The sequence below is a fragment of the Schistocerca cancellata genome, chromosome 9 (assembly GCF_023864275.1).
Source record: "Schistocerca cancellata isolate TAMUIC-IGC-003103 chromosome 9, iqSchCanc2.1, whole genome shotgun sequence".
Taxonomy (NCBI): domain Eukaryota; kingdom Metazoa; phylum Arthropoda; class Insecta; order Orthoptera; family Acrididae; genus Schistocerca; species Schistocerca cancellata.
Window position 1 is genome coordinate 45321858 of NC_064634.1, and position 27242 is coordinate 45349099.

The following is a 27242-nucleotide window of genomic DNA, read 5'->3' on the forward strand; positions in this document are numbered from 1 at the left end:
CGTACTGGGTGGGATCAATTGAAGTACAGCTACTCACGGATGTCCTGTGTGGGCTGTAATTACCGTATGGCGGCGAAACTTGGTAGACATTCTAAGGCGTTAATGTGGAACCGATTTACGCTGGAAAAAATCTTGCGCTTTACATGGCATCCACGCTGTTATTTGACAAGCCATAACGTGTGTGGACACTACGGCTACCGAGAAGAGAGATCGTGCATTGTTGGTGAAATTGTTTTGAAAGGGTACAGTACCGCCCGACATTGAAAATAGGTACAACATACTTCATTATTTTTGTCAGAACAACACTTTTTTTTTTGTAAAATAACTCAATTTCAATTAATACAGCAAAGCTGGATACCAATGTGGGAAAGAATGACAATTTTTTTATTTAATTGATCACATGTGCACTCCCACAAAATAAATCCCTACGTCCAGTTTGGTGAGATCTTTTGAAATGAATGAATGTAGGGTCGTCTGCTAACCGCAGATAGTGAATGTGAATATATGATCATCTTTGAGTCGATCCTTTGGCCACCTTTGGTGGGACCAAAGAGATGAAATTTAACTGAGCTTTGAGCGCCTGAAATGTGGCTGACCAATATGGTAGCATGGTCTTCCCCCACCTCGGGATAGGTGCGAAAGGACCTGGAGAACGGCCATATTTTGGACTCTGCCGCTGGATCTTGTGCTGTTAACACCTGTTTTAGTTGTGCTCCGTAATGACGAAAGAGTGGAGACATGGTATGCATGTGGAATATTTAAGAGTACTTTGAAATAATAATTTCTCTATTTCAGGAACTTTTGTGGGGAGAATTAAATGTCAGGCAGGTAATATTAATGGGATTGTAGTAATCTTCGGAAGTGACCAACGGTCACAATGAAACCACGTGTAGCAATAAGTTTAAATACTTCCGTGTGCTTAAGTTAAGCTGAATTACTAGCGTGTGTACAATAAGTTGAAATATATAAGAAATAGCGTGTGCACCATAAGTTGAAATATTTAAGAAATGGCGCGTGCAGGACTTGAAATTAGAGACGAGTACTTCCACGTGGTGAGTACTGTGTGAGTCTCAAACTGTGTATGAGACAAAAGATAAAGAGAAGTACTCGTCCATGGTATCAGTTGAGGACTCGCGTGTGTGATGAATACGTTCTTAATATTACTTTGCATGATACGATTCCATGTGACGCTAGATTCAAACTCTGAGAGAGAAGCAAGGTGAGTCGGCCGTCTATCCAGCAACGCCACTTGGCTTGCATTGCACAGGAAGACGTGCATATATCTCCAGAGTTCATAGTTCGAAAGTAGAATTACGAAGTGGGGCAGTATCGTGTGAAACTGGGATAAATACTAATTGAAGTGGGAAAGCTGAAAGTGATAGTGTTGTGACTATTTAGTGTTTTGTATTCCATGTTGTAGTGTGGTGTATGTCATGTAATTTGGGTATGTGTGGTTTGCATGGGAGAGCGGCATGGTAGTTTCAAAAGATTAGTGAGTTATGCTTGTTCCTTCTGTTTCGCTCGATCTGGAGGAAAGTTTCGTGATGATAATTGTGAGAGTCGAAGTGTGAGAAATAATAAAAGATCCACCATCCTATCCAGAATGTGCACTGTAGCGTTAAATAATTACGAGACCATAATATAGAGATTCACCAATGTAAAGCCATGCCCACTGGGCGGAATTTCTCATGTGTTATTGTTGTAGGTTATAGAATTTGTGTGTTTAGGTTAGAGAATTTATCGGAATAAATAAGATGTCCCGAATTTATAATGTGTGCGCCATTCATATTCAGTGTGGTGGCCACGTGTTGACAAAAGCCGTTAAATAAAAGACAAGAAGAAAGTGTGGTATTGCCAGTGCGTAGTGTACAGTCAGAGTTCTGTAAATTACTGATAGTCAGATGCGTGTTTCCGTTGCGTATTAATCGTATAGGAGGATAACTTGTAACTTAAGTGTGAGTACTAGAGTTCATGTTACTCGATAAATAAGAATGAATCCACTCGCTTGGCAGACCACTCATCTTGCAGGCCTGATTGCTTGATGCCACAGTATGAGCAAGGCATGTGGGTGCCTCTCAGTTTTACGTGAACGGCAACAATTACAGTGGCTCATTGAGAGAGTATTGCCTATTCAAAGATCCGAGGAGAGGCCCGATGTCATTAAATGGTCTAAAGAAGACTATAATCAAATCTGAAAATACGAATGAGCTAGGTGTGGCGCCTGGAAGAGGTCTGAGCTTGCGACGGTTTAACGATGATTTACTTGTGACTGTGTAGCTCCTTTCGCGACGTAAACGACTTTCCGGAATTTTGTATTTTTCTTGGTGTGGCTGTGTGTGGCTCAAGCCACGTGGTTGTGTTCTGTTCATTGTTAGCTTCATCCAGTGCTTTTTTTCTAAAAAAAAAAGTTTGAGGGTACTCTGACATTGGACATAATGCTGCGAAAATTACTTATGATTGAAGCATGGGATACCACCAGTCTGCTTTTAGCAATGACGTCATCAACATCATCATGATAGCGGGACTGTAGAGACATCTATCGATAGCTCGGCGTTTGAGCGTACGCATATCCGTTTAGCACTACCATCGCCCACTATTAGCGGGCAAGGGCACTACACGCTTATCGAACTTGCTGCCTGCGATACAGTTGTCGTGAACGGTTGCCGCAGCTTCGAAATGCTTGAAACAGTCAATGACATCGCTTTTCCCACCAAAAACTGCACTGGTATCATTCGTATTGCAATTACCAACACGAAAAAATGAAATAAAAGATTTACGCCCGTGAAACAAATCTTTGGCAATCTTCCAAGTCCTCAACATCGTTAAAAATTATTTTGTCGACGAAAAAGTTTAGGGGTACGCATCCCCCCCGCGTCCCCCCAGAGAAACAGCACTGGCTTCATCCATATTTCTGAAGTAACCCAATCTCTATTGTCGACCCGAATTATATTTTGAACACTAGCTTTCATTTAATTCCACGGACGAATTTCCTGGGTTGCGTTAGGTCGGTGAAACACACCTCTGCCGACTCTTTGCGTGTTGGAGGGCGTGTTACGTTCTTGCATGGTTGGTTGGTTGTTTGGGGAAGGAGACCAGACAGCGTGGTCATCGGTCTCATCGGATTAGGGAAGGAAGTCGGCCGTGCGCTTTCAGAGGAACCATCCCGGCATTTGCCTGGAATGATTTAGGGAAATCACGGAAAACCTAAATCAGGATGGCCGGACTCGGGATTGAACCGTCGTCCTCCCGAATGCGAGTCCAGTGTGTAACCACTGCGCCACCTCGCTCGGTGTGTTACGTTCTTCTTGTTTCTTTTCTTCCTTCTGCATCTTGTTAGTGGGGATGTGGAAAGTGTGTGTGATACCTTTAATACGTTATTTCCGTTCTTTACACGTCTTCAATGATTTGCAAGCCGATTAGGCGATAAATTTAAGTAACTTCTTTGGTTACTTAACCGCTCAATCCGAGTACCAGCAGCCTTTATGTTTCATGCAAATAGGTCACGTTTCCTTTTACTTTGATTATATAAAATAAATGTTCAATTCAGTTTAAATAAAATTTCATTGCCGGCCGCGCTGGCCGTGCGGTTCTAGGCGCTGCAGTCCGGAACCGCGGGACTGCTACGGTCGCAGGTTCGAATCCTGCCTCGGGCATGGATGTGTGTGATGTCCTTAGGTTAGTTAAGTTTAAGTAGTTCTAAGTTCTAGGGGACAGATGATCCAAGATGTTAAGTCCCATAGTGCTCAGAGCCATTTGAACCATTTTTTTTTAAATTTCATTGTTAATGTTTTATCCCACGTATTTCAACCTTTGGTTCATAGGATACATTATACAGCGTTCGTCCCTTGTGGAATTCAGGCAGGCCTATTTATTTCATTACTTGTTAAGTAAGGAATAAATTTCATAAAGTACACTGCCTATGAGCGGATCGATTGCCTGACTGAGAACAGAATGCATACTCCCTTTTGATGAGAGTGGTTTATCCTCCGTGTGCTAAGTTAAAATCATTTATTGTGCTCGTAGTTTCAATAGATACCGTTCATAATTTCTACAGAAATTCTTCAGAAAGGAGCAACGGCTTGACGCAAATGAGAGGTATCTAATCTACGTGACAACTTTTATCCCACGAGTCTCGTTTGGCCATTTAGAGCTGCCAGACGAAATATGTGGTGTCACCGCCAGACACCACACTTGCTAGGTGGTAGCCTTTAAATCGGCCGCTGTCCGTTAGTATACGTCGGACCCGCGTGCCGCCACTATCAGTGATTGCAGACCGAGCGCCGCCACACGGCAGGTCTAGTCTAGAGAGACTCCCTAGCACTCGTCCCTGTTGTACAGCCGACTTTGCTAGCGATGGTTCACTGACTACATACGCTCTCATTTGCAGAGACGACAGTTAGCATAGCCTTCAGCTTCGTCATTTACTACGACCTAGCGAGGCTCCGTATTCAGTTACTATGAATGTATTCTGAACAGATAATATTGTGAATCATGTACCGTAAAGAGCGACGTTCATCATTAATGGATTAAAGTTAAGTATCAAACTAATTACGTCCTCCTTCTGAATTCTAATTCCTTGTCATGTTCCAGACCTCACGTCAGTATAGTCCTTCCCTCCTCACGCCAGCCTGCGTGAGCTAAAACGCGTGCATTTCGGCCTCCACTAGTAACACGGTGTTGGCTCTTCTGCCAACACAACAAAATACATATCGTCGCTCCACATTTTTTGTAATGTTATCAACGATGCTGAGCTGTGGTAAGACTTGCGAAAGCCAGGCAGCAGCGATAAAAGCGAAAGGGCCCGGCATTTGTGCGCGCGCTGGGGACTCTCGGCGGAGACCTTTGAAGTTTTCCGCTGATCCAGTGCTCACTCCCTCGGGTGCTCTAGAGGTCATCGACCCCCCACAATTTATTTCCAGCCTCGCTTTCTTGCGGCGACCGCCCGAGTTTTATTGCAAGCCACCAGCAAAACTCCCCACTCCCACCTGGAATCGAGTCTGGAACCCTTTTGTTCCGACTCACGTGACTCCGGCCACCCCTCATCCCCACCCTCAAGCCCTTAAAAAAAAAAATAAAAGGGCGCTTTAGCTCTGGAGAGCCGCTCGCCCGCACAGATTCTCATCCCCTGCCGCTCGGCGTATTGATCTGTCCAGGGGAATCTCAACCCTTCGTGAGGCCGTAAATCCTGAAAGCTGTATCCTTCTGCCTTGGAAGCACTTTGCCTGAGTATTTGCCTAGAATAGCGAATGACGGGTAGTCCTTCCACAAAGTTGCCTTTCCATAATTTGCTTTTGAAAATAACTCAAGCTCCCGTTAACTCAACTACCTTTACGAAAAACAGCTGTGAACCTGCATTATTACGTATCAACGGTGCATCTTTGCTTTTGTAGCCTTAGGACTGCGGTAAAAATTGCAATGAGAAATCGCATTTCGCTTTCTACATGATGGAACCAGTTTAACCACCGTAGGCTGTCAGTTTTATTCCTTTAATACACCATGCATATAAATTACATCACTGGCCAGTTTCGGCCTTAGGCCATTATCAAATGTCTGTAAGTAAAACCAGAAGTACAGTACATAAGTAAGACATGTTAGTGGCTAACATTACGTTTGCGCATTACAATTGTCGTTTAAATTACTTATATGAATCGTTGATGTGTCTGTCTCATTTAAAAAGTTAAAAAAAAATTGTTTCACGTAATGTTGGGAAAGACACTGTAAGTAGGCTGTTTAGGTTTTTATGTTGGTAACGCCATGTAGCGCTCTATATGAAAATCACTGACTGTGCTGTGTGCAGCCTGTGGCTGGTTTGCATTGTTGGAATTTGCTATTGTAGTGTAGGGCAGATGTGAAAATTACCGAACAATCAGTTTAATAAGCCACAGCTGCAAAATACTAACACGAATTCTTTACAGACGAATGGAAAAACTAGTAGAAGCCGACCTCGGGGAAGATCAGTTTGGATTCCGTAGAAATATTGGAACACGTGAGGCAATACTGACCTTACGACTTATCTTAGAAGAAAGATTAAGGAAAGGCAAACCTACGTTTCTAGCATTTGTAGACTTAGAGAAAGCTTTTGACAATGTTGACTGGAATACTCTCTTTCAAATTCTAAAGGTGGCAGGGGTAAAATACAGGGAGCGAAAGGCTATTTACAATTTGCACAGAAACCAGATGGCAGTTATAAGAGTCGAGGGGCATGAAAGAGAAGCAGTGGTTGGGAAGGAAGTAAGACAGGGTTGTAGCCTCTCCCCGATGTTATTCAATCTGTATATTGAGCAAGCAGTAAAGGAAACAAAAGAAAAATTCGGAGTAGGTATTAAAATCCATGGAGAAGAAATAAAAACTTTGAGGTTCGCCGATGACATTGTAATTCAGAGACAGCAAAGGACTTAGAAGAGCGGTTGAACGGAATGGATAGTGTCTTGAAAGCAGGATATAAGATGAACATCAACAAAAGCAAAACGAAAATAATGGAATATAGTCGAATTAAATCGGGTGATGTTGAGGGTATTAGATTAGGAAATGAGACACTTAAAATAGTAAAGGAGTTTTGCTATTTGGGGAGCAAAATAACTGATGATGGTCGAAGTAGAGAGGATATAAAATGTAGACTGACAATGGCAAGGAAAGCGTTTCTGAAGAAGAGAAATTTGTTAACATCGAGTATTGATTTAAGTGTCAGGAAGTCATTTCTGAAAGTATTTGTATGGAGTGTAACCATGTATGGAAGTGAAACATGGACGGTAAATAGTTTGGACAAGAAGAGAATAGAAGCTTTCGAAATGTGGTGCTACAGAAGAATGCTGAAGATTAGATGGGTAGATCACATAACTAATGAGGAAGTATTGAATAGGATTGGGGAGAAGAGAAGTTTGTGGCACAACTTGACCAGAAGAAGAGATCGGTTGGTAGGACATGTTCTGAGGCATCAAGGGATCACCAATTTAGTATTGGAGGGCAGCGTGGAGGGCAAAAATCGTAGGGTGAGACCAAGAGATGAATACACTAAGCAGATTCAGAAGGATGTAGGTTGCAGTAGGTACTGGGAGATGAAGAAGCTTGCACAGGATAGAGTAGCATGGAGAGCTGCATCAAACCAGTCTCAGGACTGAAGACCACAACAACAACAGTGTAGGGCAGTTGGCTGTTAACAGCGCATAAGCGTTGCGCAGTTGGAGGTGAGCCGCCAGCTGCGCAACGCTTATGCGCTGTTAACAGCCAACTGCCCAACACTACAATAGCAAAATCCAACAATGCAAACCAGCCACAGGCTGCACACAGCACAGTCAGTGATTTTCATATAGAGCGCTACATGGCGTTACCAACATAGAAACCTAAACATCCTACTTACAACACGTTCCCACATGTCGAATGTACACATATGTAATGTAATTTATATGCATGGTGCATTAAAAGAAATAAAACTGACAACCTACGGTGGTTAAAATGGTTACATCATTTATACTATAGATTGAGGTTGTGGATCCCACATTAAGAAATTATCGGACTTCGCTTTGCTTCAGGGAATCCCCTGTGGTGACAATAAAAACTACGATTGCCCTTACGCTTCTAACAAATGAATTAGTAACAGTCTTATGCATCATCATGACCTTCCTCTTCTCATATATGTGTTTCCTCACATTACTCAGACGTTTTTGCACACACACAGGGTGTGAGAGACTGAGCTACACAGCACCCGAAATGGTTTAAATGGTTCAAATGGCTCTGAGCACTATGGGACTTACCATCTGAGATCATCAGTCCCCTAGAACTTAGAACTACTTAAACCTAACTAACCTAAGGACATCACACACATCCATGCCCGAGGCAGGATTCGAACCAGCTACCGTAGCAGCACCGCGGTTCCGGACTGACACGGCACACTACAACAGATTATAAACGAAATAGAGCTAACGAATGAATTTGTTACAGTTCAAATAACATTAGCAGAATGTTCATTATTCTAAGACAGCATGAGTGATAGGTGACATTTACATTCTTAATCGCTTGTTTCGTCGCAGAATATGTTGCATTTGTATTTCATGCCAGCCGTTCGTGTCCTAAGATTGAGTCTTAAGTCTTAACATGTTAAAGGATTCGGAACGACATGGATCCTGAGTTAAGAAGAAAATTTTATTATGTGATTCAAAGTTTTGTAGAGGTCTTTGATGCAAACATGAACAGAAATGTATGTGGAAACGCTTTCGGTCGCCAGACTCATTTTTTCCTCGCATTAAAGATTTTGTAAACATGGACGTAGCCATATGTGGCATCTAGTAGCTAATAAGTGCAAAGAAAACATAAAATAATAGTGTTGTCAATAGTCGCAAAAACACCACGCTACTTGAGTACAACTCTCACCAGAGTATTGTGGAGATCTTCAATTACCAAAATGAACAGAAATACAAATTTAAATATCTCCAGTGGTCTTTCTTCTGTTGCTTTTATGTCACGCATACGGTACTTTGTATACAATAAAGTATGCAAAGGTGTGTATTATGTGTAAAAACATTTTAAATTATCGAATTTTATCAATAATCGATACAGGTGAACTCCATGACTGTTCCTTTATACGTTGTAAAATAATAACTGCTACCTATCAAAATAAGAGGTGATTGTATTTAACGCACAGCTGGTTTCGAACTTGTTCCCATCTTCAGTTAGTTACATTCATTTACAAGTTTTCACATTCAATACCGGAGGTCAGTGCAGCTGGAGTGTCCGTATCGTTTAACCATTACACAACTTTCCCTAACATATTTAGATTTTTCCCACGTTAACTTTATATTAGTCATCATGGTACTCTTAATTACTGGAACTTCCATATTATGCCTTTAATACAGTAGTGGCTCTTTAGATATTACTGCATGCAGAAGCACATGCGCTCATAAATTCCAATATTTTTACATTGCTAAGTTTCCTTATAATTATTACGTATAAATGGCCGATTAAATTGTAGTACTTGCGACAGAAACATAAAAAATGCGACAGTGATATTGATTTCATCGTCTACACGATGATAACTATAAACAGTTACTATTTATTTAATTAATAAAGATAATAAAATTGTTTCTGATGTATTAATCAGATTTAAATAACATTGTGCCGAACGGAGGTGCAGCAATCCAAACAAGTTCCCCAACAACAAATTGCTTAAGTTCAGTAACAATGTTTATCCTCCTTTTTCACAAATACTGAATGTAAACTGGTGCTTAAACTCAACCACGAAGCTACGTAAATTGAAAATAGCTCAAGCCCCCAATATACTGGCTGGCAAACACACTATGCAACTAAAATAACTGGAAAACACAGCAAGTATTTACGGTTCAAACTGTTCGAAGTCAAATTAATCCTAAAACTATAACATGCAACTCTGGTAGATATGTGAAGTAAGGACCCTGAATGTGGACCAGTATTGAACTAAACAGAGTTCCCACTAGCAAACTGAGTTAGACTCGGAGCATAGAACTCAAAGTCCGGTCCGGCTTAAATCACATAAAATACAAGTTGCAATTAATTACTGGGAGAATAAATCAGAGTCCTATTGAGAGGCACCCACATGCCTTGCTCATACTGTGGCATCAAGCAGTCAGGGCTGCAAGATGAGTGGTCTGCCAAGCGAGTGGATTCATTCTTATTTATCGAGTAACATGAACTCTCGTACTCACAATTAAGTTACAAATTATCCTCCTGTATGAATAATACGCAACGGAAACGCACATCTGACTATCAGTGATTTACAGAACTCGGACTGTTCACTACGCACTGGCAATACCACATTTTCTTTATGTCTTTTATTTAACGGCTTTTATCAACACGTGGCCACCGCACTGAATATGAATGGCGCACACATTATAAATTCGGGACATCATGACAACATACAATTCGAAGGAATAGCCACCAATCTTTTTCTTTTCACTATCTTATTTATTCCGATAAATTCTATAACCTAAACACACAAATTCTATAACCTACAACAATAACACATGAGAAATTCCGCCCAGTGGGCATGGCTTTACATTGGTGAATCTCTATATTATGGTCTCGTAATTATTTAACGCTACAGTGCACTTTCTGGATAGGATGGTGGATCTTTTATTATTTCTCACACTTCGACTCTCACAATAATCATCACGAAACTTTCCTCCAGACCGAGCGGTACAGAAGGAACAAGCATAACCCACTAATCTTTTGAAACTACCTCGCTACTCTCCCATGCAAACCACACATACCCAAATTACATGACACACACCACACTATAATATGAAATACTACACAGGTAATAGTCACAACATTATCACTTTCACCTTTCCCACTTCAATTAATATTTATCCCAGTTTCACACGACACTGCCCCACTTCGTAATTCTACTTTCCTACTATGAACTCTGGAGATATATGCACGTCTTCCTGTGCAATGCAAGCCAAGTGGCGTTGCTGGATAGACGGCCGACTCACTTTGTTTCTCTCTCAGAGTTTGAATCTAGCGTCACACGGAATCATATCACGCAAAGTAATATTAAGAACGTATTCATCACACACGCGAGTCCTCAACTGATACCATGGACGAGTACTTCTCTTTATCCTTTGTCTCATACACAGTTTGAGACTCACACAGTACTCACCACGCGGAAGTACTCGTCTCTAATTTCAAGTCCTGCACGCGCCATTTCTTAAATATTTCAACTTATGGTACACACGCTATTTCTTAAATATTCCAACTTATTGTACACACTCTAGTAATTCAGCTTAACTTAAGCACACGGAAGTATTTCAACTTATTGCTACACGTGGTTTCATTGTGACCGTTGGTCACTTCCGAAGATTACTACAATCCCATTAATATTACCTGCCTGACATTTAATTCTCCCCACAAAAGTTCCTGAAATACAGAAATTATTATTTCAAACTACTCTTAAATATTCCACATGCATACCATATCTCCACTCTTTCGTCATTACGGAGCACAACTGAAACAGGTCATAACAGCACAAGATCCAGCGGCAGAGTGCTGAAACATGGCCGTTCTCGAGGTCCTTTCGCACCTCTGCTGAAGTGGGGGAGCACCTTGCTACCGTATTGGTCAGCCACATTTCAGGCGCTCAAAGCTCAGGTAAGTTTCATCTCTTTGGTCCCACCAAAGGATCGTCTCAAAGATGATCATATTTCACATTCACTATCTGCGGTTAGCAGACGACCATACATTCATTCATTTCACAGATCCCACCAAACTGGATGTAGGGATTTACTTTGTGGGAGTGCACATGTGATCAATTAAATAAATAAATTGTCATTCTTTCCCAAACTGGTATCCGGTTTCGCTGTATTAATTGAAATTGAGTTATTTTACAAAAAAATGTGTTGTTCTGACAAAAATAATGAAGTATGTTGTACCTATTTTCAATGTCGGGCGGTACTGTACCCTTTCACTATCACCGCGGTTTTTTTTAATTCACACTGAAATATCACTGGATATATCCAAGTATCGTGACTGTTGTCAAGAAAAACTTCTAAGTCCAAAAGCATGCAACTAGACCACCGCCAAAACCGACATAGCTCTTGTCTTTACAACGCTGCTCAGAAAAGTGTCCTTGAACCAGGGTGACGGCCACCTGAAATAAGTTTGGTATATCCTTTCCCAGAAATTCCCACCATCTACATCACTTAACGACTTAGAACAATAACCAGCCTTACTTACTACACTTCATGCAACAATGCAGTCTTAAAAATGGCTCTGAGTACTATGGGACTTAACATCTATGGTCATCAGTCCCCTAGAACTTAGAACTACTTAAACCTAACTAACCTAAGGACATCACACAACACCCAGTCATCACGAGGCAGAAATAAATCTCTGACCCCGCCGGGAATCGAACCCGAGAACCCGGGTGCGGGAATGCAGTCTTAAATTTGGATGTTGTGTCGTCTAGTGAGGTAGGGAGTCTGCACCGACACAAACACGGAAGGAGAGAAGTTGCGATGGCTGGTGGTAGAAATCCAAAATGATCTGTACGGAACACCTGTAGATTAATGAAACACTTTATTTCCAAAAAGAAAAGAAACATAACTTCTTGTTTTGAGGTGGTTTCCTGTGCTTCCTACATGCAATTACATTTACTCTCTGTCACTACTCGCATAATGCAGGAAAAGTATCGTTTTTGTGTTACTTACAAGGGAACCTCCCCATCGCACCCCCCTCAGATTTAGTTATAAGTTGGCACAGTGGATAGGCCTTGAAAAACTGAACACAGATCAGTTGAGGAAACAGGAAGAAGTTGTGTGAAACTATGAAAGAAATAAGCAAAATATACAAACTGAGTAGTCCATGCGGAACATATGCAACATCAAGAAACGCCAGGACGTAGGAGCGACGTGGTCCCCTGGTTAGCGTGAGCACATGTGAAAGCAGAGGTCCTTGGTTCAAGTCTCCCCTCGAGTGAAAAGTTTAATTTTTTTATTTTCAGACAATTTTAGTGTGGGAGTAGACGTGATTACCATTCCTCCAGGTTGTACACCTCTTGTGCAACCGTTAGATGTGTTTGGTTTTCGGCAAGTGAAATACTTCGTGAAAAGATTCTATGATTTTGCAAAGCTGCACAGGTACACAGAGCAGTACTGTTTACGTGATCGTGTGTCAATTATCAAAGTTCAGACACTCACACATAATCAACTTCGCTCTCCAAAATTCCAGGACATGTTCAGATTTGCTTGGACGTATGCAGGATTTGACGGTCTACACACGGAAAAATTTGAAAACGTTAAAAACATATGTTTTGACAGGGAAAACTGTGCGACTGCCAAACTGTTGCATTCATTTGTTGCAGTTTATGTGACAAACTCTTATGTTTTCATCACTTTTTGGGAGTGATTATCACATCCACAAGAAAACCTAAATCGGGCAAGGTAGAAGAATCTTTTTACCCATTCGCCAAGTGTAGAAGTTAGGTGGGTCGACAACATATTCCAGTCATGTGACGGACATGCGGTCAACAGTGTCGTATAGAATATATCAGTCGTGTTTTCCTGTAGAGAATTGGTTGACCTATGACCTTTCACTAGTATTTTTTTTTTGTTCCCATTGGAGAGGTACGTCCTTTCGTCTACTAACCGCACGGTTTCGCGGTGCAATCGCAAAACACAGACACTAAACTTATTACAGTGAACAGAGACGTCAATGAACGAACGGACAGATCATAACTCTGCGATAATAAAGAAATTAAAATTTTCAGTCGAGGGAAAACTTGAACCAAGGACCTCTCGTTCCGCAGCTGATCACTCTAACCACGGGACCACGACGCTCCTGCGTTTATGTTCTCCTTGATGTTACCTACCTTGCACATGGACTACTCAGTTTGTATATTTTGTTTATTTTTTTCATAGTTCCACACAACTTCTTCCTGTTTTCTCCATTGATCTGTGTTCAGTTTTTCAAGGCCTATCCACTGTGCCAACTTATAAATAAATCTGCGGGGGATGCGATGGGGAGGTTCCCTTGTCAGTATTTATGCTCTCGAAGGCTGCAACCGAACTGGGGCCAGCCAGCGATGAGTGGCTGGTTCAGTCAGCGCTGACAGGGGGCGCTGAACTCTCTCTTCCTGGAGGGGTAGCACTGCCCGCTCTTTCCACTGACGCGCGGGTTAGCAGCGCCTTCTCGATACCGTTTCGCGGCGCTGCGGTGGTCGGCGTGCAGTCGAGGCATTGGGACTGCACACTGGATGTGCCATTAGATACACATTAATAATCTTAATAAAATGACGTATTATGCTTGATTCTACATAAAGTAGTTCGACTATAAACAAGTTAAACAAATGCAAGTTTTACCTGCAGTGATCAAATTCAGTTTATGCGCTCTGTGCCTCTAAAAATTACTGTACAATCATGTATGACATCTCTTTCTCACAGTAGCTGACCTGTACATTTCAGTGCTGCGATCAGAATAATGCAATTCTAACCATCTTTTAAATAAGGGCAAAACTGTACAAAAATTATAAACAAACAACATAACAGTTAAACACATAAATCTTATAAACCAAATTTTGTCGGTCATGTCTTTATACACTGCTAAAAATGATTATGGGAACCTGGCTTTTGGCATCTGCGATACTCTATTGAGCAATAATTGAGGACTGGGTATGTTTACCAAATTAAACCTTTATTTTTCACAAATTATTTACACAACGTAATATCATTACATCCTCGATAATTTACACAAAATAAATGAAATGTCCAACAGGTGTCGAAAAAATTATGCAAACAATCATTCATCCCGTCATGATGGATGCTTTTCATTGGACTTTGAGGGTTTCAGTAATGTGTATGCCCTCCGCGAGCATTTATCACTGCCTGAAACCTCCTGGCATGCTCCACATAAGTATGCTGTGGTCACCTTGTGGTGCTAGTTCCCATTCTTCAGTGAGAGCCCATAAGAGTTGTTGGAGAGTGTTTAGTAGAATAAGACGATCATGAACACATCTGCCAATCATGTCTCACAGAAGCATTATGGGGTTAGGTCAGGACTTACCACCGGCTATTCCACTACTTTAAAGTCCAGGCTTCACAAGACACCCCTACTGACGCTCGTCGCATAGGTCCTGCCGTAAGAAGGAATACGGAGTCATCACCATATGCAGTCACCACACGGTCCAACAGAACCTGCAAGATTGCAAGATTTCTGTCAGGCGACTAGGGACAACGACAAGATTCATATTGCTGTCAATGTCGAAGCCCCTCCCCCCCCCCCTCCCCCCACACCACAATATCACAGAACCTTGGAAATCGTCAATTTATTGGACAATATTTCAATATTTTGCCGGAACCGCTCACCACGGGTCTCCGCACACGAATACGGCCTTCACCTTACGTCAAAGCATACCCAAACTTGTTTGTGGGTAACACTTTTCGCCAGTGACGAAGCTGTGTAAGGTGGCTACAATTTCGCACCTTACAAGCACTCATCCAAATACTTTGCCATGATCTACAAATACAATCAAGTATCATGTGATAGGTTGTACATCGTATATATAAACATTTAAAGGAGGCTGACAATGTCACGTACGTCTTGTAAATAATTTTTAACGCTTATTGCATGAAAGGTGACGGAGTTTCTTTATTATAAAAACGGCGTAATGAATGATTGCCTATACTAGTAGAGGTTGGAACGCCAGTGGAGATGAAATGGCAGGCAGAACTCAAGCTCTGGGTGAAAGGCCCACACAGGTTTTGGTCCTGCCTAAACACAGGAAGTAGCTAGACAGACATCGTGGCACCTGAGCTCTGGAGCACAATAGGGTTATGGCCGGCCGCTATTGTAGTAGGGGCCGGAAGGATAACCGGATAATACTTCCGAACGCTGAAAATCTTGGACGCAGGTGAGAGGAACGAAGAAGCAGCACCTCGGAAACCACGCAGGTTGGGTTATTTCAAAGCATTTTAACACAGAAGCGTACCATTGTACGAGTGTAGGTTTTTCCTCGCAGACTTTCCGCGAGGGACGACAAAAGACTAAAATATGGTTGATCGGCGTTCGGAAGAATCTAGAGAGGGAGAATATTCCGTGGTTTCGGGAATATGATTCATTTACGGAATTACAATGGTGTGGAGCTGAGCCTTGCTGGGAGGCTAGCGTTGGAGAGACGAGGTGTCCCGTTGTGAGCGCCCGTGTGTGACGGTCGCTCGGTATCAGCTTTGTTGGTACAGACGGATTTGCTGTCTTTGCTCTCAGTAGAGTTTATAGTTAGAACAGTTAGGCACTGTACTGTTGCGAACCTATATGAATCTGGACTTCACCTCCGGGTTGGAAGTCGTCGTGAAGTACGCAGCGTTCAGTAATTGAGAGCGCCTCCTCTGCCTATACTTACGTTGAGACGTTATCTGAACTCTGTCCTTGTGGCTGGGGGTTCGCGTTTCTCGTCTGTAGAACACAGAGAGGAGAAGACAGTATAGTAGTCAGAGGACCGCCTTCTGCCGTCCTAGTGTTTGAAAGAGTTTATTTGTAGCTGGAGTTCTTCCATCGTCGCAGACGAGTACGAGAACCAGCACTTGGACGCACCGGACGCAGTACATACGGCGATATCGCAAATTGCTTCGGCTTATTACGGCTATAAAAGCTAAACAGCTTTTATAGTTAGTGTATTTCCAATGAGGTTCCACACCACCGTAGATCATCTTTGAAACTAGTGTCTTCTAGTGTTTGGTACGTAGATGATGTCAGTCACATCGCGTTATTGATATTAGACCGCGCAGTCATAATAAGGGGCAGAGTTGGGCAATTGATTAGTATTTTTTTAGGGAAATGTAAACTTTGTAATATAAAGGTTTTTTAATATACAATAAATAAGTAAGCTGGAACAACGTTTATCATTTAATAGGATTAGTTGCCTTCATCATTCATTATGTTTAATTTGTAATTTATAGAATTAAGAGATCTGAAGATCTGCTTCAGGGGGTAATCAGACAGGGCCAAATCTTCATTTTAGCGTTTATTATTTTCCGTTGCGCACATTCGTTTTAGACCCGCCTGGAGCAGCATCTTGGAGCTGAAGGTAGTATGGGCTTGGCAGAACTGAAGGTGAGCTGTAAGATGTTGTCGAGTCAAGGAGAGTACTCGAACAGGATGTCTGGGGTCGTTTGGTCCTTCCTCGTAACCTGTTCGCTGCAGTCTGATCGGATGCATCGACTCCAGTTGGCCTTTATGAGATAGTATTACAGTGTTCTGGCGGTATCCTCACGACGCTGAGACTCAGAGATGGAAAGATATCGGTCTACAAATGGGGTTGTAACGGGTCGGCGACCTTATCCAACTCGTCTTATGCACTGTCCTGTCACTGTAGCTCGTTCACAACCTATGGACGACGCTCGCACAGTCATTGGGATCTGCAGTAACACGATCGAAAGTCCATCCTTTGTGGATCAAGCAGATTACCCTTGCAACTTGCACTGCATTAAGATGTCACATTCAATTTGATTGGTTGAACACAACGTCCACAAATGACAACTGGCATCTGTGCAACTCACTAGAAAACACTGGGACACACGTCTCACTTCCTCCTCAGGGCACGCCTCACACTGTAATGCATCACACAGCCAACAGATAGCGAATGATTTTAATTGTTGCCTGAATTAAAAGCGAAGATCTCAACCTATACGATACGACAAGAGGTAAAATCTCTATCAAAATACACTATGTGATCAAAAGCATCCGGACCGAACACCTGACTGAAATTGACCTCCAAGTTCTTGGCGCCCTCCAGTGGTAATGCTGGAATTCAGTATGGTGTTGGTCCACCCTTAGCCTTGATGATAGCTTCCACTCTCGCAGACATACGTTCACTCAGGTACTGGAAGCTTTCTTGGGGAATGGCAGCCCATTCTTCACGGAGTGCTGCACTGAGGAGAGGTATCGATGTCGGTCGGTGAGGCCTGGCACGAAGTCGGCGTTCCAAAACATCCCAAAGGTGTTCTACAGGATTCAGGTCACGACTCTGTGTAGGATATTCCAGTACAGGGATGTTATTGTCGTGTAACCACAGTGGGAAGCATGAAGGTGCTTAAAACATCAATGTAAGCCTGTGCTGTGATAGTGCCACGCAAAACAACAAGGGTGCAAGCCCCCTCCAATGAAAAACACGGTCACATCATAACACCATCGCCTCCGAATTTTACTGTTGGCGCAACACAAGCTGGCAGTTAACGTTTACCGGCATTCGCCATAATCCACACCTGCCGTCGGATCGCCACATTGTGTACCGTGATTCGTCACTCCACACAACGAATTTCCACTGTTCAATCGTCCAATGTTTACGCTCCTTACATCAAGCAAGGCGTCGTTTGGCATTTACCGGCGTGATGTGTGGCTTATGAGCAGCGGCTCGACCATAAACTCAAAGTTTTCTCACTTCCCTCCTAACTGTTATAGCACTTGCAGTGGATCCTGATGCAGTTTGGAACTCCTGTGTGATGGTCTGGATAGACGTATGCCTATTACACATTAGGACCCTCTTCAACTGTCGGCGGCTTCTGTCAGTCAACAGACGACTTCAGCCTCTACGCTTTTGTGCTGCACGTGTCCCTTCGCGTTTCCACTTCACTATCACATCGGAAACAGTGGACCTAGGGATGTTTAGGAGTGTGGAAATCTCGCGTACAGACGTATGACACAAGTGACACCCAGTCACCTGACCACGTTCCAAATCCGTGAGATCCGCGGAGCGCCCCATTCTGCCGTCTGACAATGTCTAATGACTACTGAGGTCGCCGATATGAAGTACCTGGCAGTAGGTGGCAGCACAATGCTCCTAATACGAGTATATGTGTTCCCCAAATTCTTTTGAACAGTGTAACTCTACCAACACATGCTCCCTTGTGGTAGCGTAATTGTTTATGTCTGTAAAATATGCTGATTTTAATCAAATATCCAATTAAAAGTATATCAAAGGTTAATTACACTCCTGGAAATTGAAATAAGAACACCGTGAATTCATTGTCCCAGGATGGGGAAACTTTATTGACACATTCCTGGGGTCAGATACATCACATGATCACACTGACAGAACCACAGGCACATAGACACAGGCAACAGAGCATGCACAATGTCGGCACTAGTACGGTGTATATCCACCTTTCGCAGCAATGCAGGCTGCTATTCTCCCATGGAGACGATCGTAGAGATGCTGGATGTAGTCCTGTGGAACGGCTTGCCATGCCATTTCCACCTGGCGCCTCAGTTGGACCAGCGTTCGTGCTGGACGTGCAGACCGCGTGAGACGACGCTTCATCCAGTCCCAAACATGCTCGTAGAGATGCTGGATGTAGTCCTGTGGAACGGCTTGCCATGCCATTTCCACCTGGCGCCTCAGTTGGACCAGCGTTCGTGCTGGACGTGCAGACCGCGTGAGACGACGCTTCATCCAGTCCCAAACATGCTCAATGGGGGACAGATCCGGAGATCTTGCTGGCCTGGGTAGTTGACTTACACCTTCTAGAGCACGTTGGGTGGCACGGGATACATGCGGACGTGCATTGTCCTGTTGGAACAGCAAGTTCCCTTGCCGGTCTAGGAATGGTAGAACGATGGGTTCGATGACGGTTTGGATGTACCGTGCACTATTCAGTGTCCCCTCGACGATCACCAGTGGTGTACGGCCAGTGTACGAGATCACTCCCCACACCATGATGCCGGGTGTTGGCCCTGTGTGCCTCGGTCGTATGCAGTCCTGATTGTGGCGCTCACCTGCACGGCGCCAAACACGCATACGACCATCATTGGCACCAAGGCAGAAGCGACTCTCATCGCTGAAGACGACACGTCTCCATTCGTCCCTCCATTCACACCTGTCGCGACACCACTGGAGGCGGGCTGCACGATGTTGTGGCGTGAGCGGAAGACGGCCTAACGGTGTGCGGGACCGTAGCCCAGCTTCATGGAGACGGTTGTGAATGGTCCTCGCCGATACCCCAGGAGCAACAGTGTCCCTAATTTGCTGGGAAGTGGCGGTGCGGTCCCCTACGGCACTGCGTAGGATCCTACGGTCTTGGCGTGCATCCGTGCGTCGCTGCGGTCCGGTCCCAGGTCGACGGGCACGTGCACCTTCCGCCGACCACTGGCGACAACATCGATGTACTGTGGAGACCTCACGCCCCACGTATTGAGCAATTCGGCGGTACGTCCACCCGGCCTCCCGCATGCCCACTATACGCCCTCGCTCAAAGTCCGTCAACTGCACATACGGTTCACGTCCACGCTGTCGCGGCATGCTACCAGTGTTAAAGACTGCGATGGAGCTCCGTATGCCACGGCAAACTGGCTGACACTGACGGCGGCGGTGCACAAATGCTGCGCAGCTAGCGCCATTCGACGGCCAACACCGCGGTTCCTGGTGTGTCCGCTGTGCCGTGCGTGTGATCATTGCTTGTACATTGCTTGTACATTGCTTGTACATTGCTTGTACACCCCTCTCGCAAGTGTTCTTTTTTCCATTTCCAGGAGTGTATTAGACCAATATAACATATAACTAGCTCAGTCGATTCGCATCTACGAGCACTACTAACTGATAGGTTGCACTCAGTTGTACAATTAAAATTGTGGTTAATAGCCGGCCGGGGTGGCCGAGCGGTTCTAGGCGCTACAGTCTGGAACCGCGCGACCGCTACGGTCGCAGGTTCGAATCCTGCCTCGCGCATGGATGTTTGTGATGTCCTTAGGTTAGCTAGGTTTAAGTAGTTCTAAGTTCTAGGGGACTGATGACCTCAGATGTTAAGTCCCATAGTGCTCAGAGCCATTTGAACCATTTTTATGATTAATTACTACCAGATTTCCATTAAAGGAAACTTCTGGGCGCTGTTACTTCTCATACAGATGCTGTGTATAGTTTTTCCACATATCTGCTGATTTGTCCTTTTTTCTTCTTTACAATTGTATACTGCGCTTCCTCCCCAACATCTACGCACTGCTTCGCAGGGAGTGTATAGTTCATGGGCCCAAACGTGCGAGATCCGGGCTTTAGGATGGATAAGAAATAACACTCCAATGACGTTTTGTGAGCTCCTTTCGGGTGCATAGACTTTTGTGGGGCCTTTCGATGTCATGGAGGGAGAGGAGTTTTCGTGTCGACGAACACGCTAAAGATGTTTCTTCAATTTCCTGAGAGCAGTACAGTACACTCCAGGGCGGACGCTGGATGCCGGCAAAGTTTCGCTGTCACAGTGTAAATGCAGACAGATTGTGTGAAGTGACGTACCAACTGTCCATCAAAACGGAAGCAGACAGATGGACACTGACGGAAAAAAACCGCCCATACTGTCGCAAGCCAGCACCCAGTATTATGTTAGAAATAGTGAAGTAACTTCCAGAAAACCATCTGAAGGTGAACCTGAAAAGGTTTGAAAACCGGTTCATGGAAGAACAAGTAACTGTTCAAAAAAGTAATTGGTTGCAGTTTTACGTATTTACGTCAGGGTTGATCGAAGCACGATGGGGTAGGATATTGTTGTTGTTGTTGTGGTCTTCAGTCCTGAGACTGGTTTGATGCAGCTCTCCATGATACTCTATCCTGTGCAAGCTTCTTCATCTCCCAGTTCCTACTGCAACCTACATCCATCTGAATCTGCTTAGTGTATTCATCTCTTGGTCTCCCCCTACGATTTTTACCCTCCACGCTGCCCTCCAATACTAAATTGTTGATCCCTTGATGCCTCAGAACATGTCCTACCAACCGACCCCTTCTTCTGGTCAAGTTGTGCCACAAACTTCTCTTCTCTCCAATCCTATTCAATACTTCCTCATTAGTTATGTGATCTACCCATCTAATCTTCAACATTCTTCTGTAGCACCACATTTCGAAAGCTTCTATTCTCTTCTTGTCCAAACTATTTACCGTCCATGTTTCACTTCCATACATGGCTACACTCCATACAAATACTTTCAGAAATGACTTCCTAACACTTAAATCTATACTCGATGTTAACAAATTTCTCTTCTTCAGAAACGCTTTCCTTGCCATTGCCAGTCTACATTTTATATCCTCTCTACTTCGACCATCATCAGTTATTTTGCTCCCCAAATAGCAAAACTTCTTTACTACTTTAAGCGTGTCATTTCCTAATTTAATTCCCTCAGCATCACCCGACTTAATTCGACTACATTCCATTATCCTCGTTTTGCTTTTGTTGATGTTCATCTTATATCCTCCTTTCAAGACACTGTCCATTCCGTTCAACTGCTCTTCCAGGTCCTTTGCTGTGTTTGACAGAATTGCAATGTCATCGGCAAACCTTAAGGTTTTTATTTCTTCTCCATGGATTTTAATACCTACTCCGAATTTTTCTTTTGTTTCCTTTACTGCTTGCTCAATATACGGATTGAATAACATCGGGGAGAGGCTACAACCCTGTCTTACTCCCTTCCCAACCACTGCTTCCCTTTAATGTCCCTCGACTCTTATAACTGGCATCTGGTTTCTGTACAAATTGTACATAGCGTTTCGCTCCCTGTATTTTACCCCTGCCACCTCTAGAATTTGAAAGAGAGTATTCCAGTCAATATTGTCAAAAGCTTCCTCTAAGTCTACAAATGCTAGAAATGTAGGTTTGCCTTTCCTTAATCTTTCTTCTAAGATAAGTCGTAAGGTCAGTATCGCCTCACGTGTTCCAGTATTTCTACGGAATCCAAACTGATCTTCCCCGAGGTCGGCTTCTTCTAGTTTTTCCATTCGTCTGTAAAGAATTCGCGTTAGTATTTTGCGGCTGTGGCTTATTAAACTGATAATTCGGTAATTTTCACGTCTGTCAACACCTGCTTTCTTTGGGATTGGAATTACTATATTCTTCTTGAAGTCTGAGGGTATTTCGCCTGTTTCATACATCTTGCTCACCAGATGGTAGAGTTTTGTCAGGACTGGCTCTCCCAAGGCCGTCAGTAGTTCCAATGGAATGTTGTCTACTCCGGGGGCCTTGTTTCGACTCAGGTCTTTCAGTGCTCTGTCAAACTCTTGACGCAGTATCATATCTCCCATTTCATCTTCATCTACATCCTCTTTCATTTCCATAATATTGTACTCAAGTACATCGCCCTTGTATAGACCCTCTATATACTCCTTCCACCTTTCTACTTTCCCTTCTTTTCTTAGAACTGGGTTTCCATCTGAGCTCTTTATGTTCATACAAGTGGTTCTCTTATCTCCAAAGGTCTCTTTAATTTTCCTGTAGGCAGTATCTATCTTACCTCTAGTGAGATAAGCCTCTACATCCTTACATTTGTCCTCTATCCATCCCTGCTTAGCCATTTTGCACTTCCTGTCGATCTGATTTTTGAGACCTTTGTATTCCTTTTTGTCTGCTTCATTAACTGCATTTTTATATTTTCTCCTTTCATCAATTAAATTCAATATTTCTTCTGTTACCCAAGGATTTCTAAGAGTCCTGGTCTTTTTACCTACTTGATCCTCTGCTGCCTTCACTACTTCATCCCTCAAAGCTACCCATTCTTCTTCTACTGTATTTCTTTCCCCCATTCCTGTCAATTGTTCCCTTATGCTCTCCCTAAAACTCTGTACAACCTCTGGTTCTTTCAGTTTATCCAGGTCCCATCTCCTTAAATTCCCACCTATTTGTAGTTTCTTCAGTTTTAATCTACAGGTCATAACCAATAGATTGTGGTCAGAGTCCACATCTGCCCCTGGAAATGCCTTACAATTTAAAACCTGGTTCCTAAATCTCTGTCTTACCATTATATAATCTATGTGATACCTTTTAGGATCAAATAGAATAATCCCTTCAGAGTCTCAGACGACCGTCGCCATGGCTTTACCGGGTGGGAATCTGGCTTTGAACTTTTTCTTCGAAGGACGGGTGGTGTGGCGCTACTCCTTGGATTGCCGTTTTCTTCCCAGTTCGTAGTGACGAACCCGCGTTACATCGCCTGTGACGATGCTCGGCAGAAAATTGTCAGGGTCAGTGTCGTAGCGCGAAAACAATTCCGCACAGGTGGTCCTTCGTTGCTCTTTACGGTCTCAAACCTTTAAGTATCCAAACTAGCGAACGAGTGTGTCAGCATTACCAACAGAGGGATCGAGTTGAGCAGCGAGGTGTTACATTGTGATCCGCCGATCACCTCAAGTGAGAGTGCCCGCACGATCTTACGTCACGCTGTGTGCGGCCACCCGGCACGCGGGATTTCGGGCACGTCTGCGCAACCTGTAACCTCCCCCTCTCTGATCGACCTTAATGACAGTGAAAAATTAAACCGCGTGTACCTAATGGAAATTTGGGAAAAGCAGTCGTCACCGAAGTTAAACTGTCGGTAAAGAGGGAGGAAAGGGTTACATCTAAATGAAAGGAAAAATGCAAATGAAACTGGGGGAAATTAATTTTGAATAAGGGGTAAAGTTAATACAGAAAGTAAATGTGCGGCCGTTACGTTAACAATCAACTAGCGGTAATTAGATGTTTGAGATATGGGGGAAATTACGGTCGCCAGTCCTAAGGACAATTACTATAGTAACTGAAAAAGAATGGTTATTACACATATAATTAGCACTAGAAGCGTGGCAACTGAAGGTTGACACGTGTAGTGTGAAAACTGAAAGTTTGTCAGAAGTAATAAATTTCGCTACACTCTGACTTAATTTAGCAAAATAATTAATAAAACCGGAAAATCGAAAGTTAATTTAGTGACTGAAGTTAATAGTGAGCTTTCTTTCTGAAGCACATCGAAATTCAGTAAAACCCGGTTAGTCCTGGACTACCTCAACAATCATTTCAAAAGCTACTTGAATCTACGCAATTTAGAAATAAGAGATTTAACTTTGAACTTGAATTAAATGATTCTGAACAATAGTAAAACTTAGTACGTACCAAGCTGAGCTGCAGTCACAGGTAAGCTAAAATACGGTAACAAAACTCGCACTCTTAATTTGTGCTTGTGTAATCTAAATATTGTAGCCAGTTATGAATACTTTAACTGAACTTTGAAATTAAAGCATTGAAATCGAATTATAGTACTTTAATGCTGGCGTTTGAATTTCAACGACACTCGGGTTCATTCCGGAAAAGGAAGGGGACCCTGCTTGGTAATGCAACTGGGACAATGAGCAACAAAGGTTCATGCTAAGTTGCTGTAATTTTGCGAGGCAAATGGAACAATTTTAAAAGCTGAGGTCTGCCATACAGTTCTAAAACTTTACGTGCTTCCAGTCTTCCTTGTTGGTTGATTGAAGGTTTGAAGCCGTCGATCGAGGAGGTGGCGGCAGTCACTCATTGTCGGCCGTCGCTGTTGCAGAAGCTGGATGTTGGCGCGCCTTGTTCTCGACACGGTCACCAGACGAAACTGGCTCTTGATGTGCGCCAGCTAATGCTTCCCGTCCGCGACACCATGTCAGAAACTATCATCGCAAGTCGAGCGCAATTACATGCTGCCAAACCCCGAAAACGCGGCAACTCGCGGGAGCTTCACACAACACACCTGCTCCACCGCCGTACCCCAGCCAGACTTTGCCCTGCCCGCGCTCCACTCGGCAGAGTTAACACTACCAAAGATCCTACACACTTTGATTCTTCACACGACCTATCGATGTAATCGTTCGATAGCAGTTTTCCCTATGCAAGACCCAGCGTAAAAATACAAATAATATTTACGAAACAACCCAATCATACATCGACATAAATGCATAAATATATATATACAAATAGTAAAACAATTACGATATGTAAAGACACAGAAATGTCATATATTCAGGTAACAAAAATAAGGAAAACAAATGTATAGTACAATAGATGGAAATAGTAGGATATGCATTTCCGGCGTTACAAACCTTGTTGCGATGACGCCTCGCCCAGCGACTCACCGTGCTTTTGTGCACTGCCAAGACTCTATAGACATTCTGTAAGCAGCTGTGAATATCAGCTATGCTGTGGTTTTCCGCCAAAAGGAACTCAGTGGCAGCTCCCTGCTTGGGACCCTTCCTCCGTTACAGACGCCATTTTGAAGGGTACGTATAGCGCCACCACCAATCAGAAATTCATGAAACTGGAGGGGCTGAAGCGGGAATAGTCCACAATGTCCCACAACACATTCAGCATTTTTTCGACTGAAGTTGGCCGGCAGAAAAAGTGTGTTGCATTATCAACTGAAGGACCCTCGTAGAATAGTTTGCGCTGCACATGCGCAGATATGTGCAGTGCTGTTCATCTCTTTGTGGCCGCAGCTGGGCGGACATGACGTCACATCCCGGCAGTGCACAGATGCGAAAGTACAGCGTGGTCCCACCCACGCCCCCCCTTGAGCCACCACACACTCCAACTGGCAGTCAAAGCTCCACGCAACAGCCGGCGTAATTCAAACGCCGCACTCTGTAAGTTCAGCTCAGTTTATAGTCCATCGTGTCGTATTCTCCAACTACAAGCCATTTTTAATTAATTAATTCACAACAACGGATTCGTTATACGCGACCTATTCATCTGTCCAATAGGCGTATTTACGTTGTGTCTTTCTAAAGCGGAGAGCGTCTACAGTCCCTCGCACCCGTTTAGGAAAAGAAACATTACGGGTGATAAATGAAGGTACAGCAAATGATAATCCTTTAACACCCCCACATGCTCTTTCTTCTTAAGTCATCAGCCTTGCGACTATGTTTATGTTGTCCTGCATCTTTTCATGTCTTGTAGTACTATATTCACCTTTTCTGAATTAGTACACCAAATATGCTCTGTAATCTACTTTACATATTTTGGTCTCAGTCTGGTCATCCTATATTTCCCCTCTTCTGCTGCTTCCAGAACAAAGATGACTACTCCTGGATCCCGCAGAATACATTCCAATAACCTAACGTTTTTCTCTAATGTCTTCCATAGACTGCCACCCTCATCTGTACCTTTTTGTATATATTCGTTTTACTTTCGATCTGTTCACTTAACTTTTAATTTACTTGATAGCACTACATTTCAACATTTTCTTCTTCTTCTATTTCTTTGGATTTTGGTTGGTACTAGGCTTGCGCTCTACCAAAATTACGGTTCGGCAGATTTGTTACACTACATAAACGACGAAGTAAATGGTAGAATTACTGGCAGTACTGGTACCATTGGTGCGGAAAGAAACATGAATGTGTAACAGATAAACTGTGAGCCGGCGATTTCTCTCTGTCTTTTGTTTGTTCGTTTTGCACGTAATTAGATTCCAACATCATTCAGTGGTAGCCCATTGTGTATTTTATATCCTTGCAGAACATAAATTGCATTTTATAAGTAATGAAAATTAGTTTATCACAAAACTTCTGAGCTTTTATAGAACCAAAGTAATTACTTTTCATGCACAAACTAATAAAATATTGTTATTGTTGTTGTTTTGTTCTCAATAGAACGTTCATCGTCGTGAGGAAAGGCGACAGTTTCCTATCATTGTTGATAAATGCGAAAGTTAATAAATAATGGAAACATTTTTTTATACACGTTCGTTGGAGTATTGAAGCTATGTCCCATGGTGTATTTTTTTCATTTTGCCTTTTTGTTGATGAAATTGCCTTTTTCAGCGGTATTTCATAAATATGTATTGTGGTCATTATTTTTACTACAAAATCACTCTGTTTCACGTTATGAATAAACAATTCTCAAATAAAACCTGAATTAAACATGTAACCTCCCCACAAAAATTTAAAAGAAAAGACAATATTTAATAAAAATGGAGCCAAGTGTAGCCTCCCGTAATAAAATGTACTGACAAAGGCAACAAAAATGTGAAATTCGCAA